This window comes from Monopterus albus, unplaced genomic scaffold (genome assembly GCF_001952655.1).
Source record: "Monopterus albus unplaced genomic scaffold, M_albus_1.0 scaffold35.1, whole genome shotgun sequence".
Lineage (NCBI taxonomy): Eukaryota > Metazoa > Chordata > Actinopteri > Synbranchiformes > Synbranchidae > Monopterus > Monopterus albus.
Window position 1 is genome coordinate 1,051,968 of NW_018127915.1, and position 13,426 is coordinate 1,065,393.

Genomic DNA, 13,426 nt, shown 5'->3' on the forward strand with positions numbered 1-13,426 from the left:
CCCGCCCCCCCCCCCCCCCCCCCAAACACACACACACCCACTGCCATTCTCCCTTTTTCTGTCTTCCCTTTTCTTCAACCTCAGATTTAATTCTCATCATTCTCTTCCCACTACAGAGAAAAAAAACCCCTCCATGAAAATAGTAATTCCCAATAGCAACAAATCTGGTTTGTGACGAAACCTATTCTGCTTTCAAGATTCATTTCTTTATTTCCTACTATCTCGCCAAGACCTTTCGACTTCAGGCCTCTCGCTCTGTCTCCCTGTTTCTCTATCTTCTCTCTAACACATGCCTACATTTCCAGGGCAATGTCGTCATTATCAAGACTCACCATTATCCACAAAGCTACACCGCCTCCTTCCTAATATGTAAACATCACCGAGCTTTACTGGAAGCAACAACTTTACTTTAACAACTAAAACCAAACCAAGACAAATAAATTGTTCTTTTTTAACAGATACAGGGATGATTGTGGATTTGTTGTTCCTCTTGTGCATGAATAATTTTACATCAGCTGAGATAGCATTTACTGTAGCACAGTCTGCAAACAAATGATTTACTGTAACTGTAGGCAGAGGGTTAACGCTCGTTATGCCGAGTGTGAGAGACAAAGAAAGCAGGCTTTATTGTCTTTTATTTTACACGCCAGACTCTGGTAGCAACCACAAGACACAGGAAAACACAACACACTCTGGAACCATCTAAACACACACGCGTAGAGTGGATTACATCTCTCCCTACTCAACACGAAACACCCTCCTGCTGCTGTTGTCACCAGGAAATGACACAATAGAGGATGTGTGCATGTGTGTAAGATGGGTTTTCCCCATGCTTTCTTCTTGGGTTGTTCCTTTACTCATCCCATGTTCAAGCAACACACACACACTTAACACACGTCACTTTGAAAACCTTATGCAGCATTCACGCAACTTTGTCACTATTGGTGGACTGTTGTCGTGATGCTGCCTGAAATAAAACACAGTTTTGCTAAGTACCTTGCACACAGGGGTGGAAAAGCGGCGTGATGGTTAGAGCTGTTTTGGGTTTGAGCCCTGGCTGACCCGATGCTGGTCTGCATGGGTTCCCTCCACTCACTCCAGCTTCCTCCCATAGTCCAAAGACATGCAGCTTTGGTTGACTGGTGACTAAACTGCCCGTAGGACTGAGTGTGTGTGGTTGTTTGTCTACATGTCAGTCTTGTGAATGACCAGCGACCTGTCCAGGGTGGACCCCGCCTCTCGCCCAATGTCAACTGGGATTGACTCCAGCTCCTCCATGACCCTATTCAGGAATAAGTGGTATAGATAATGGATGGAACATGCATACACAAACGCCAAACATCTTGTTGGGTCATTTTATATATAATCTATAAAAAAGCAGTCTGTGTCTCACAGATGTGCACTGATTTAAAAAAATACAACAACAACTGTGGATTGCTGTTTTGCCCATTTCTATCTCAAAGTAACTGAGTTCAAAGAAGATTTGGAAAAATGTTGTCTGGATCACATGTGCAGTATCCTTCTGGACTGGCAGCAGCTGAGATCTCTTGAAATCTGCTGCTAGAAACAAGTGATTTTTGTGAAATTGCAGTACCTGATCAAGGTGATTCTCTGTGGAGTCACTAAGGGCACATCTGCCTGGAAAGCAACCTCAGGACAGACATATCTGGTTTGGAAACACCTTAGACTCTCCCAGGAAGAGGCTGAGGAAATAGTTAGGAAGAAGGCCGCCTGGGCTGTCTCAACAAAAAACAAATATATAGGCAGATGCTTCCAAAAGAAAGAAGAATATTCTTTATGACTTATATATTTCAATTCATTTCAAATTTGTTTTATTTGTATAGCACCAAATCACAACAGAAGTCATCTCAGGACACTTTACAAAGTAAAGTCTAGACCTTATTATTATTAATATTATTATTATTATTATTATAAATAAAAAAAAAATCTCCCTCGAGCAAGCATTTGGTGACAGTGTGGAGGAAAAACTCCACTCAGATGTTTTAATGTATGTACAAAATTTTTTTTTGTCAAAATCAGAAAAGAAAGAAGCCATGATAGAAGCTCTGTGCAGAGTCATTGGTCTTGTCTTGCTGAGTCTCAGAGGTGTACACTGATTTACTGAGCAGAATGTTCCCTATAGCTTTAGCAACCCACTGCTGACTGAAGAATGACTAGAGCTGTATCTTCTGAAGAGCCCTTGAGCAAAACACTGAACCCAAACTGCTCCAAGGCTAGAGCGCAGTGCGCTCATTAATAAATGCACTGGAAGATGAGTGTACCTACAGGGAAGAGGCACTAATTTAATCAAAACCAACAAGTGCCTGATTTCACTGATTTTATTATTTATGGTAATCTAGTCTTGACTTTGGTTTTCTATTTGCTACAGAGTGTAGTAGTGCTTTGGTGCCATTTGATATGTTGTCTGTGGTGCAGGATTGAGAAGCACTGATCTATGAAAGTCCATGTGAACAGCCAGATTCCAGTAACTTTGTGTAAAATGCCTACTGGTGTCCTCTCAGATCTTAATCTTGGCTGCATGCATGGATTGTGTGGTAACAGTCATATTCATGTTGAGCCTTTGAGATCAGTGTGACTGGTGCGCACACTATCACACAAAATATCTTCTAGTTGATCAGGACTAATTATCCCATCGAATAAATTCATTATCACATAACCATGGCCCATGTGGCCAGAGGCAGATGATTAATGATAATATTTCAGCAGAGATCACAGCCATTGTAGGACTAAATCTTCATTAGTGTGTTATTTTTGGTATTTACATCATGTGCTACTGTGGTCAGATTTCATTATCAGGGAGCAGACTCTGCACGGCAGAGGGACAGATGCTGCCAGCGCGCAGACAGCTTTGCAGTGCTGGCCTCCGCTTTCTGGCATGGACATATGTGGGTTGCCGGAGGCTGTGGCTGTCACAGGCTGTAGCTCTTCTCAGAGCTAGCTGATGCGAGCGGATGGAGTCGATGTGATTGGCTGATAAGAAGAGAACTGGTTTGTGCGTGCGTGCGTGCGTGAGAAAGAGAGAAGACAGACAAAGCGTTTGGTGGTGGGCCAGTGTGCTGCACTGTCAACATCTGTAAACAGACAACGGCACCCAGCATAACGCATGCACACACAAACGCTTAAGAACATGTGATGACACACTTCACCACAAACTAAAAGCAGCAATAAATGCAAGACTAGGCAAGATGGATGAAAGGAGGAGTAAGGGGTGTGTGATTACAAGGCTGAAGAGAAAGGATAGAAGGATGAAGGCGCAAGAGAGGAGATGAAAGAGAATGTTAAGGCAAAGGGATGAGGCAAAAAATATGGGGGGAGAGAGAGAGATGGTGGGGGAGGAAGAAAAGATGGAGTCATGTAGGAAAAGGAAGGGAACGCAGGAGAGAGGAAAGAAGGAAAGGGAGGAGAGAGGGAAGAGTAGTTAGCTGGATAAGTGGAGCAGTACTGCAGCGTGACACATCAGCATTCTGAGCACAGCGGCACAGAGCAGCGCAACAAACGCAGCAGCACCTACAATCTCTCTCTCTCACACACACACACACACACACACACGACACACAGACATGCATAAAACACACATGAGAGCTTCAAACACCTACAGCGCTGCCAGGAAGAGTGTGCATCAACACTTTATTTCACAAAGCAAAATTTGATAAAACGACAAATCACTGGTGCGCGTAATCTTCTCTATCACACACACACACAGACAAATACAGCTTATAAGCATAGACAACTGATCCCCGTTTGAAACTGCCTTAGCAAGAACACTGCAGAGGTACCGATCCTGAGTGTTCCTTGAAAACAGCATCTCAGACGACACTGACGTGACTGAAGCAGCCTCTTGTTGCTCTGTGAAACTTGTTCCATTCTGCATAATGTGCTCTTCAGGATTTATTACCGGGATGCTTGATTGACACTTGTTGGCTGGCTGACTGAATAAATGTTTGATTTATTGGAAACTGCTATTTATAAAAGTGCACCAAGATAAACAGAGGGCGGCAGTGGGAAGAAGTGGATGTTAACTATTAGGCTATTTGTCAAAAAAGCATGAAATAAATGGTTGAAACTAAACTAATTTAAATAAGATAAAACAAAAACAAAGAAAAAATAAATCAAGTGAAAGTTGAAGAAGCATTTCTTATATCTTTCATATTCATATGTTTTTTTACTTTGTGCCTGTATTCATATATTTGTCTTAGTCGGGGAAAGAAGTAAATGGTGTGAAGACAAAGGAGCCTCTCGCCTCACGTGGACCTGTGTCCATTGAGATGAGACCATGTGGCTGGAATAACGTCCTAGACAGATGTTAATGAACGTATTTAATAATATTGTGTGAGAGACTTAATTAGGCATAGATGTGTAGCGTGAACTTTATGGCAAACTAAACAGGCTGGGTCTGACAGAAGAGCTTATGTAATGCCATTTTGTGGTCCAATCAGGTTAGAGAAGGAAGAAGAGTTTGAATATTTGTCCAGTGTACCAGTTCTATATGATTTGTATCACTGAATCCTGAGTTCGAGAATAAAGTCTGCAGCTGAGAAAATTTTTTAGCCTGAATTCTTTCACTCTTTCACAAGCTGCTCAGTCACATCTGCGTTTTTCAGCTCGTTCTACATACATGGGTAATCCATCAGTACATTTGGTTGTATTTTATTTGTGATGTTTCACAAATATATTGCCATAATGGCAAAGTGACAAAAAAAAGTAACTTCTGACATATGACATCACTATTTGCTGACATGGGACCTTTAAAAAATAAGAGCTCATTTAGAACAACAACATCAACAAAGCTTGAACAACTCCACCAGGACCACTGAGATGTTAAGTCTAATATTAAATCACTAATAGACAGTTTTACAGCAAAAAGCACAGCGAAGTCCATCACGATTAACTAAAGACACAATGAGAGTTTCAACTACCCTCTGGTATCAAAAGCTCAAATCCATGGGTTGTCAGGTTACCATGAGTGTGTCCAATAAACAAGCTTAATATAAGTCATGTGACTTGTCTACACAATAGTGTTTTGGAATGTTAGGGAGTGACAGTTACTGATCTGGCAAGTGGTATGTTATTACCAGTAGAAAGGGTGTTCTTTGTCTGTGCAGCGAACGTTAGTTAGCTGTGCTTTATCTGCTTTCAAACTGGGGTTAAAGCTGCTATTTGTATAATGTGAAAACTTTTGTAGAGTCCAGTTGTAATATCAAAACAGTACTGTGGAAGAAAACAATGCATGCCAATACTGTACACCGCTCACCTTCCTGGGTGTGATCCAGGAACACAGAGGTGAATAGAGTGACATAACCCCAAAAAATCTTATAGATTCATACAACTGTATAAATGCAGGGTTTCTTACAGAGTCCAGAAATATCCAGGCCAAACTACCTCATCACAACAGAGGAAATCTTAACAATGGCCAGGGGTAAAATGGTTCAACGAGCAAAAGATGAAACATGTAATTCAAGTGAGTGGATCCAGGTCAGTGCAGGGAGAAACCACATCTGAGAGCAGGGCAGGTGGGGTAAAGGTCAATACACATTCACTTCAGAGCTCCATTTACTGACAACATCTCGGATCACTAAGAAAGAGCCAAAGACATGGATTAAGTTAAATGATCCGGGGAATCAAGGAGGGTGTTGCTTACGGTGTGTCTCCAAACACTGAAGGATCAGTGAGAACTAGAGACAGTACTGCACTTTAGCACCTATGGGAAAATGTCACTTAGTAGAGAGAATACCGGTAAGAATCTGTATTTACCACCAACCCTTGGCATTAGAGCTTTTTCATATACCTGTTACTAAATGAGAATGACTTTCTATCATTAGCAAATGAGTGTTATTTTAAATTTGTATTTCAATCTGATTTAACTGTAGATAGAAAACTCATAATACCATCTGAAACTGCAGTACTACTACAAAGGTATGAACTGTTGTCCCAAGTTCAAAGTGAGGGTTCTAAAATCTTACATCAGAGTAATACAATTTGCAAAACTGATGAAGAGGTACATATTTGTGAGGTGTGAAAGATTAGATTTCAAAATGGAGTTTTAATCTTCCTTAATTTATTTCCCCTGATTTTCATAAAAACATGGCTTATTTGCAAATTTTGTTTTCTTCAGCTGCTAAGAGCTGCTTTATGGTAGCATAGCTGTCTGTCACTGTGCACCATTCAGATGTCATACAAAATATCATGTTTCATACACATGCATGTATTGTACATGCACAGAATGTGTTTGAACTATCTGTACCACAGGCAGATCCTGATATTTAGAAGTCAATGTGTGACTATGAAATGCAAAATTCAGACACACGGAGATGAAAGCAGGATGCAGTCGAGAGCTACTCCTAAACTCTGTGCATCAGCAGTGGCCTGTGCAGTATATGTGAGTTATAGAGAGCCTCTAGTGGCCAAACGTGGTAACTACACCCTTCATCACAGACCTAAACATTTCTAATATAGACATACACAGATACAAGCTGATACACTGAGAGCATACCACTGTTATTTATGAATTTAAAACAGTTCACTAGCTAGGACCATGCCTGGTGGGGATGAACAGCAGATTTGTAACAGCTGTGATATTATTGAGATGATTGATAAATGCGTGATTGGTGATCAGGGGTTTGGGGAAGCCTCTATGGGATCCCTGCTGCACTCAGGTGTCACAGATCCCCTGTGTGGAAGCTTGATGACAGGAAGAAGGAATAGGAGATAGAAAGAGGGAGGAATAAAAAGAAGGAGAAGACAGGAAGAAAGACTAGTAGATGGAAGGAAGTAGGGGAGGGCTATGAAAAAATGAAAATGGCGGATGCTGTGTTTGTCAATGTGTTTATAGGAAGTAGACAAGAAATGGATGTGATTAGAGGCACGATCCTGCTCCTGAATCTCCGATACATGTAGCAAAGCAGCAGGCAGATGCAAGTGTGTGTGTGTGTGTGTGGTGGATGAGTAACAACTATCATTAATTTCTTATCTTTATTGCGATAATTCTTACTTGCTAATTGATGCTTGTGTCTGACCTTAGAGAGTGACCTCTGACCTCCCCATGGAAGGAAAACAGAGGTAACCAGTACTGCTAGTACAATACTAGACACCACTGACACGTCAATCAAACCAAACTGATTAATACAAGTGGGAATGTTCTGGTATTACAGAAGTCATTATTAATAACTTGCAATTATTTGTTTCAGAGCAAAAATGCACATAGCATTTCTAAAAATATCAGAAAGATTAGGGGAAACTGAAATCTGTAAAGTAGGACTATCAGTTCCATTTTATCTTTTTCACTTGTTTTTGATAATATAAACAGGACTTTCATCATATGAGATAGGAGGAATTTTTACAGTTGTAATCAGGATGAGGAAAACGAAGCAGCCATCCCCAACAAAATAAAGTCAGAAAAAGTAGGATCTGTCAGTTTAGTTAGTTTTATAATAACACATTTTAAAGCAGTGTAAATAAGCACTTAATGTGCAAATAGATGTGTCATGTCAATATAACTGCTTATGGAAAGGATAAATGTTTCCCTAGAAACAAATCAAGGGGCAAAGCATATCCCATAAAAACAATAATTTCTTCATATCAAAGTGCATTTGCAACTGTTCCAGATAGAGTTGTGTTTCTGTTCATTGTGGTTGTTGGACATAGAAATGAATCTCTGACTCTGACCCAAAAAAAGCTTGTAAAGACAACAGCCATATTTATCTCTCTCTGCATATGGTTCTGGATTTGGTCACTGAGAATCCGTCATGACTTAAAAGAGCTTGGGCATTTGTCCATGAACAAGACAGGAATCCTCTGACCGTCTTTCTCGGTTTCTACCTGGCAATGCATCCAGCAATTTGCCCAAAACCTCATTATTAAATTTCAGGGAAAGGTGTCAGTGAGCATGCATGGTTTCTTTTCCACAAATAGCCGGTTTCACAGAGTTTCACACATCCACACAGGGCAGCTGCCAACCTGTCTCTCAGCGGAAACTCCACAGTTATTGCAGACATAATGGGACACTGATAGACACTAACGTTCCCTCTGCAGCTTTTGTCCAACTGGCCACCTTCCCAGCAGAAGACCATTTTCTCCACTTTGGTGCTACTGCCACCCATGGAAAGACATTTTTTTAAACACTGACATGCTCGTCGGAGATGTAGAAGTTCATTCTAGGTTCTCTTCCTAGTACAAAACTGGGAAGAGTAGTGTCCAGAGAAGGTAGTGTAAAAAGAAATCTACTTTATCCTGCAGTATGAAAGGTACACTCTGCATTGTGTAAAGAACAATGACCTAGTTAGTTGTGCTCCTGATTTTTTTAGAACAGTACCACCCACAGCACATCTGCCTCAATTTAGGATTTATTAACAATAACATGCACGTCCTCCACCACCTCTCCCACCAGGGCCAACCCAAGTCTTTATGGAGCACTAAGCAAAATTTGCACTGCCACTCTTAACTATTGTAACTGCTTAATCACTTGCACATATACTACAAATCTAACACAGTTTATTAAATAACATTTTATTAACTGTAGCTGTTTGCTTACATCACATCACTGTCAGCCCGGCGTGTTGTTACTTATATGATTTTAGTCTTAAAAGGTAGCAAACTCACAAGAGTGGTATAAGTGTTAAATACTCGGTGGCATACTGAGCATGGTGTACTGAAAAGTACCAAAATAAACCAGCAGACAATTTAGCTTGATGTTTTCTTGTCACTCTTTGTTTTCTTCATCATTCTTTTCTCTGCTTGAGAGGGAGATATCCTTTTTTGCAGCATTTTTTTTTACTGCTTTTTCCATGTAAACCAACAGTGGAGTCTGACAGACTCTCTTGGGGGCCCCCTGGTGGCCACAAGGGCCCTAAGGCGAGGCGGAGTTCACTTATGTCTCGAGCCAGCTCTGCCTCCTACAGACACATACTACGATTATTGGCCTATGTCTGCAAATGCATGTATGTGTTCTTGTAGTAGAGCAGCAGAACATGTGAACCTTCAAAGGAACAGCACAGCTGGCAGAGTCAAAGACACATCCTCCTGATTTAATTGCAAGAAGTGTCCAGAGTACGACTGCAGAAAATGACATTTTGTATGACTACTAGAAACACTTTTCTCTGACTTTATAACAACTGTCAACACAATGTGGGACCCTACTTTCTGACAGTAGATGATGTGAAATGTCTACTAGAAAACTAATGTTAAGTATATAAAATAATATTTCTGGCAGTCACAGCCATTCTGATTAGAGACCATGATGTTTCTTCATGCTGTCTTTACAACAGGAATGAATAAAAAAAAAAAACAGCAATTTGTGGCTCAGACCTTACTGTGCTTGCATGTTCATTATTTTTGCTTTCAGGATGAATTTTGGATTCAGCTGCTTTTGATGTACTGTAGGGCCCTTACTTGAGTGCAATAAGGGTGCGGTTTGCCAATTTTTTAAAGCTTTATGAAATGTTTGTAGTCCACATCATCTAACAAAAAGGGCATTTCTTGCAAGATTACTGGACCCAGTTCTTCCAGCCACATGATACCTTGTTTCTGTGTATATCTGTACATCAACAATATGAGCAAATATGTGGATATTGGCACAATTTGAAGGAGACCACGTTGCACTGAGAGTAATAAGGGTCAGAGAAGGGAAAAAAAAAACTACAAAGACAAAACCATCAGCAAAATATTCTGGTTCACTCCCCTGACAGTTGTACGATGAGATGATAAATAATGAAGACATACACTGACAACTACATTCTCCTCCTCATTTGTGTACCCATACTGCCCACACTGCAGTTAACTCTCACTCAATCATCCCCCAACTCTTCCCTTTTCCCATCCTCCACCCTTAAGAAGGAATGAGATGGCAGGTCAAGTAAAACTGGGTGAGGAAGGGATGAAGGGAGGAACAGGAGGATAGTGGGCCAGGTGAGGAAAGAGGGTCACAAATGTTGGAGAGCTACTGTAGTTGAAGCAGCAGCAGGAAAGGAGGAGAGAATGCCAGTGCAAGAGATGAGCTAAATATGGAGCTACAAAGCTCTGAAATATTGTATATGCATTTGCAGCCGTGAGTTGATTCCAGAGCAGACATGGCAGTAGTTTCACATTTTATTTAAATATGAACTCATACCTGCTCCTCTTTTTCCATCTAACAGTACAGTGCATGGATACACAGTACTGTCTAGGGCATATGCACATGCATTCACTGGCACATGAACATCATGCCTACGTGGGCAAATGCTCTTAAACTTGCACATACACATGTTCTCAACACTCAACTCAAATGATTTTCAGACAACCATGATCATTAGTGGCATGAAGATGTTAATCTGAAAAGTAAATCTGTATTTGTATTCCTTATATGCACCCATATTGGGTTTTGGTATTTGCTGTAGTACAGCACATTAACCTTTGTCAGCACTGTTTACTACATGTATACGATCTGTGTTGTTACATGCATTTGGCTGGCAGTTTATTAGGTACACCAATCTAACGGTCTTGTAATAAAGCCTCCTTCCTAAAGGTGACCATGTTTATTCTTTGTTCAAACTGTTTCAGAGAGGTGTTTATGATCATTTTGGAAGCTGCAGTCTCTGATACTGCTGAACTGTGTTGCCCTATACTGACAGGTGTTTCACCGATTTTGTCCACCCCACGGAACTAAATCTTAACTTTATCACCTTTATGAAAGATTTATTATAGGAGTGTAATGTTAGACTGCATTGGATTGAGCTAGGTGTACCTAATAAACTGCCAATGGAGTGTGTTGAATTCTGTAACAATCTTTTGACATGGACTGTCTCTGTGCTGCCTGACAACTTTATCTACAGTGTGATTAGTTTTGTTCTTTAGTGCCACAACATTGGCGTATGGAATGACGTCTCCACTGTGTAGCTGTCAAAGTGCTCCCACCTCTTTTTGCTTGTTTGCTGCCTACAATGATCTTGATTTGTGATATTTGATTACAGACCATACTTATCTCAGCTCATTAAGTAACATACTGTATTTCCTCTATGTGATAACAGCCTTGTCTCACCCCATCACTGGTTCACAGGGTCAGCAGGGGACTGCCAGCCTGGCTTGTCAATACAAAGACCTATCGATTACACTCCCATTGATTTCTACATGATTGGACGTAGTGAAGCAAAGCTGCTCAATGATAAGCCTGACAATACAACAAGACTTACTGTACATCTGTCACTGGCTCACCTGACTGGCCGTAACCTCGTTACTGGATGCACACATGCAAAGACATGCAGCCATATGTGCAAACAAATGCACAATTACACAGAAAATGACTCACACAGAGAGAATATGAGAGGTAAAAGACAAAAATAAATGAACACTGTGGCCACTGTGCTACCACCACACTCAGCCTACAAACTGCTGAATCCTCAAAACCTTATTTCACTCAAATATCACCATTATGCCACCTATAATCCACTCAACCATCACACAGTGCGTGAAGCTCTAGCCCCAGCCTCTTTGTATATATGTGTTTGTTGCTGTTAAGACGGTGTGGCTATAAACAGGCTGTTGTTTGAGGCGTACTCTCATTTAGTCATGAAAATGCTGAAATTTAATCAAAGACTCAGAGTTAAATTCCAGTAAAACAATAAAAAACAAGGGAATCAAATCTTCAGAAACACAGAGATAAAGCACCCATCCTGTACTGTGCTAAGTTTTCCCTTCTACCCCCTTTGTGATTTCAGTACAATAGCATTACTGTCCATCCAGAGTAATACATTAAGTATTACTGCAGCTAGCCAGGAGTTAAAAGCTCATTTGAGAAATAAAATTCAAGCGAGGTAGCGCAGAAATTGATGGAGCTAATGTGATTTAATAAGAAGTTCTCTTTACTCCTGCTATGCTGGTGAGCCTTGACAGATGTCTTATGCTGCTGCTTTGGAAATTTCATGTGAAGCACATTCAGTATCTACCAGTGGTTTTAACAACAATAACTGAGGAAGAGTGTGAGAGAAAGAGAGAGAGACTGAGAGACACTGCATCAAGACTGAATGCAAGAGAGACAGACGGGCAGCACCTGATAGAAACATACAACAATGAAAGGTGGCTAGAGACAAAAGCAAAGAAACATACGGCATACGGTGTCTGTGTCAATTGTTATGACATATGGATGACATTTGCACTAATGCGTCTTTAAACTGTCGACATTTCATGTTTCATTTGACAAGATGAGCCAAAGAAAATGGGATATAGCAAGTCAATCAGTGAGCTTTATACGATGGACACGGCATCGCCACCTCCTCTCCACTATGCAAAAATGAAATCAAAATATCAGGAATACAGCAGCTGCCTCCTTGCTTTTTTTATAACCATATTCTTCACAGTAAAGCCTAGAAGTGGAGTGACAGCATCGAAGCACCAATCGAAGCTGTCAAATCAACTAAAATACACTTCTTTTTATATCAACAAATAACTTATTAAAAGCAGACTTACCAGAAAGATGACCACCTGTAAATACAACTTGATAATATCTACCTAAAATGACAGAAGTGACCTCTTGAAAAATTTTATATGATTTGTGTTTTGAGTTTCGAGTTTGGCTCATGTCCCACCCGCCAATGTGAAGGAGGCAGGACTTACTGTATAACCTATACTGCAACCAGCCACCAGGGGGCTGCATCATGATGACTTCACTTCTGGGAACTCTAAGCTTGTCCATTGTTTTTAAAGTTGATGGTCAGGTTAGTTTATTCTGCCATTTCAGGTAATTATACTAAGCTAAGCTAACTAGCTACTGGTTTTAGCTTCATGTTTAGCATACAGATTTGAGAACTGTATCAATGTCATCATGCTCATCAAGGAAGCTAATACGTGCATTTCCTCCAAGGTTTGAACTTTTAGCACTGTGCAGTGGTGCCATGTAGTTTTCTCTTTGGAACAGCCAAAGCAAAAAAATGTTAAAATTCTACATATAATGTCTTTAGGTCTAATAGCAAAGTCAGTATAACAAAATATGGATATGCATGTGTCTCAATGGAGACACACAACAGTGTTTACAAACAGAGAAACACACAACAACAGACACAGAGAGCTCCACACACGGAAATGGAATGTGGGGTAATTAACTTTCAATGAAGATAAACCACGGATGCTGGAGGTGAGGGAGGGGGGTGGTGTAAGGATTGATGTACTGGGAGACTGTTAAACTGTCATGTGTTTTACACAGGGTAATGAAATCTCCCCATTGTCCCATTTTGAGAAGGGAAATGGAAAGCAGTGCAGTTTCATTCATGTGTGCTTGTGCGCGTGTGAGGTACGTCATGTCTTCGCCTTGGTGTGTGGGCATGTGTGTGTGTGTGTGTGCGTGCGAGTAAGTGTAACACATGTGCCAGTGAATGGAAATGTAGTGCGTATGTTCACATAGCAACATCTGCAGTGAATTATTCAGCAGTAAAAATATTTCAAT

At 40.6% G+C, this 13,426-nt stretch overlaps 1 protein-coding gene across 2 annotated transcripts in view; it reads right to left on the reverse strand.

Annotated features, from left to right (window-relative positions):
* The window catches only part of grin2aa (glutamate receptor, ionotropic, N-methyl D-aspartate 2A, a), a 136,004-nt gene that overhangs the window by 80,463 nt on the left and 42,115 nt on the right, over positions 1–13,426 (reverse strand). The window lies entirely within an intron of this gene.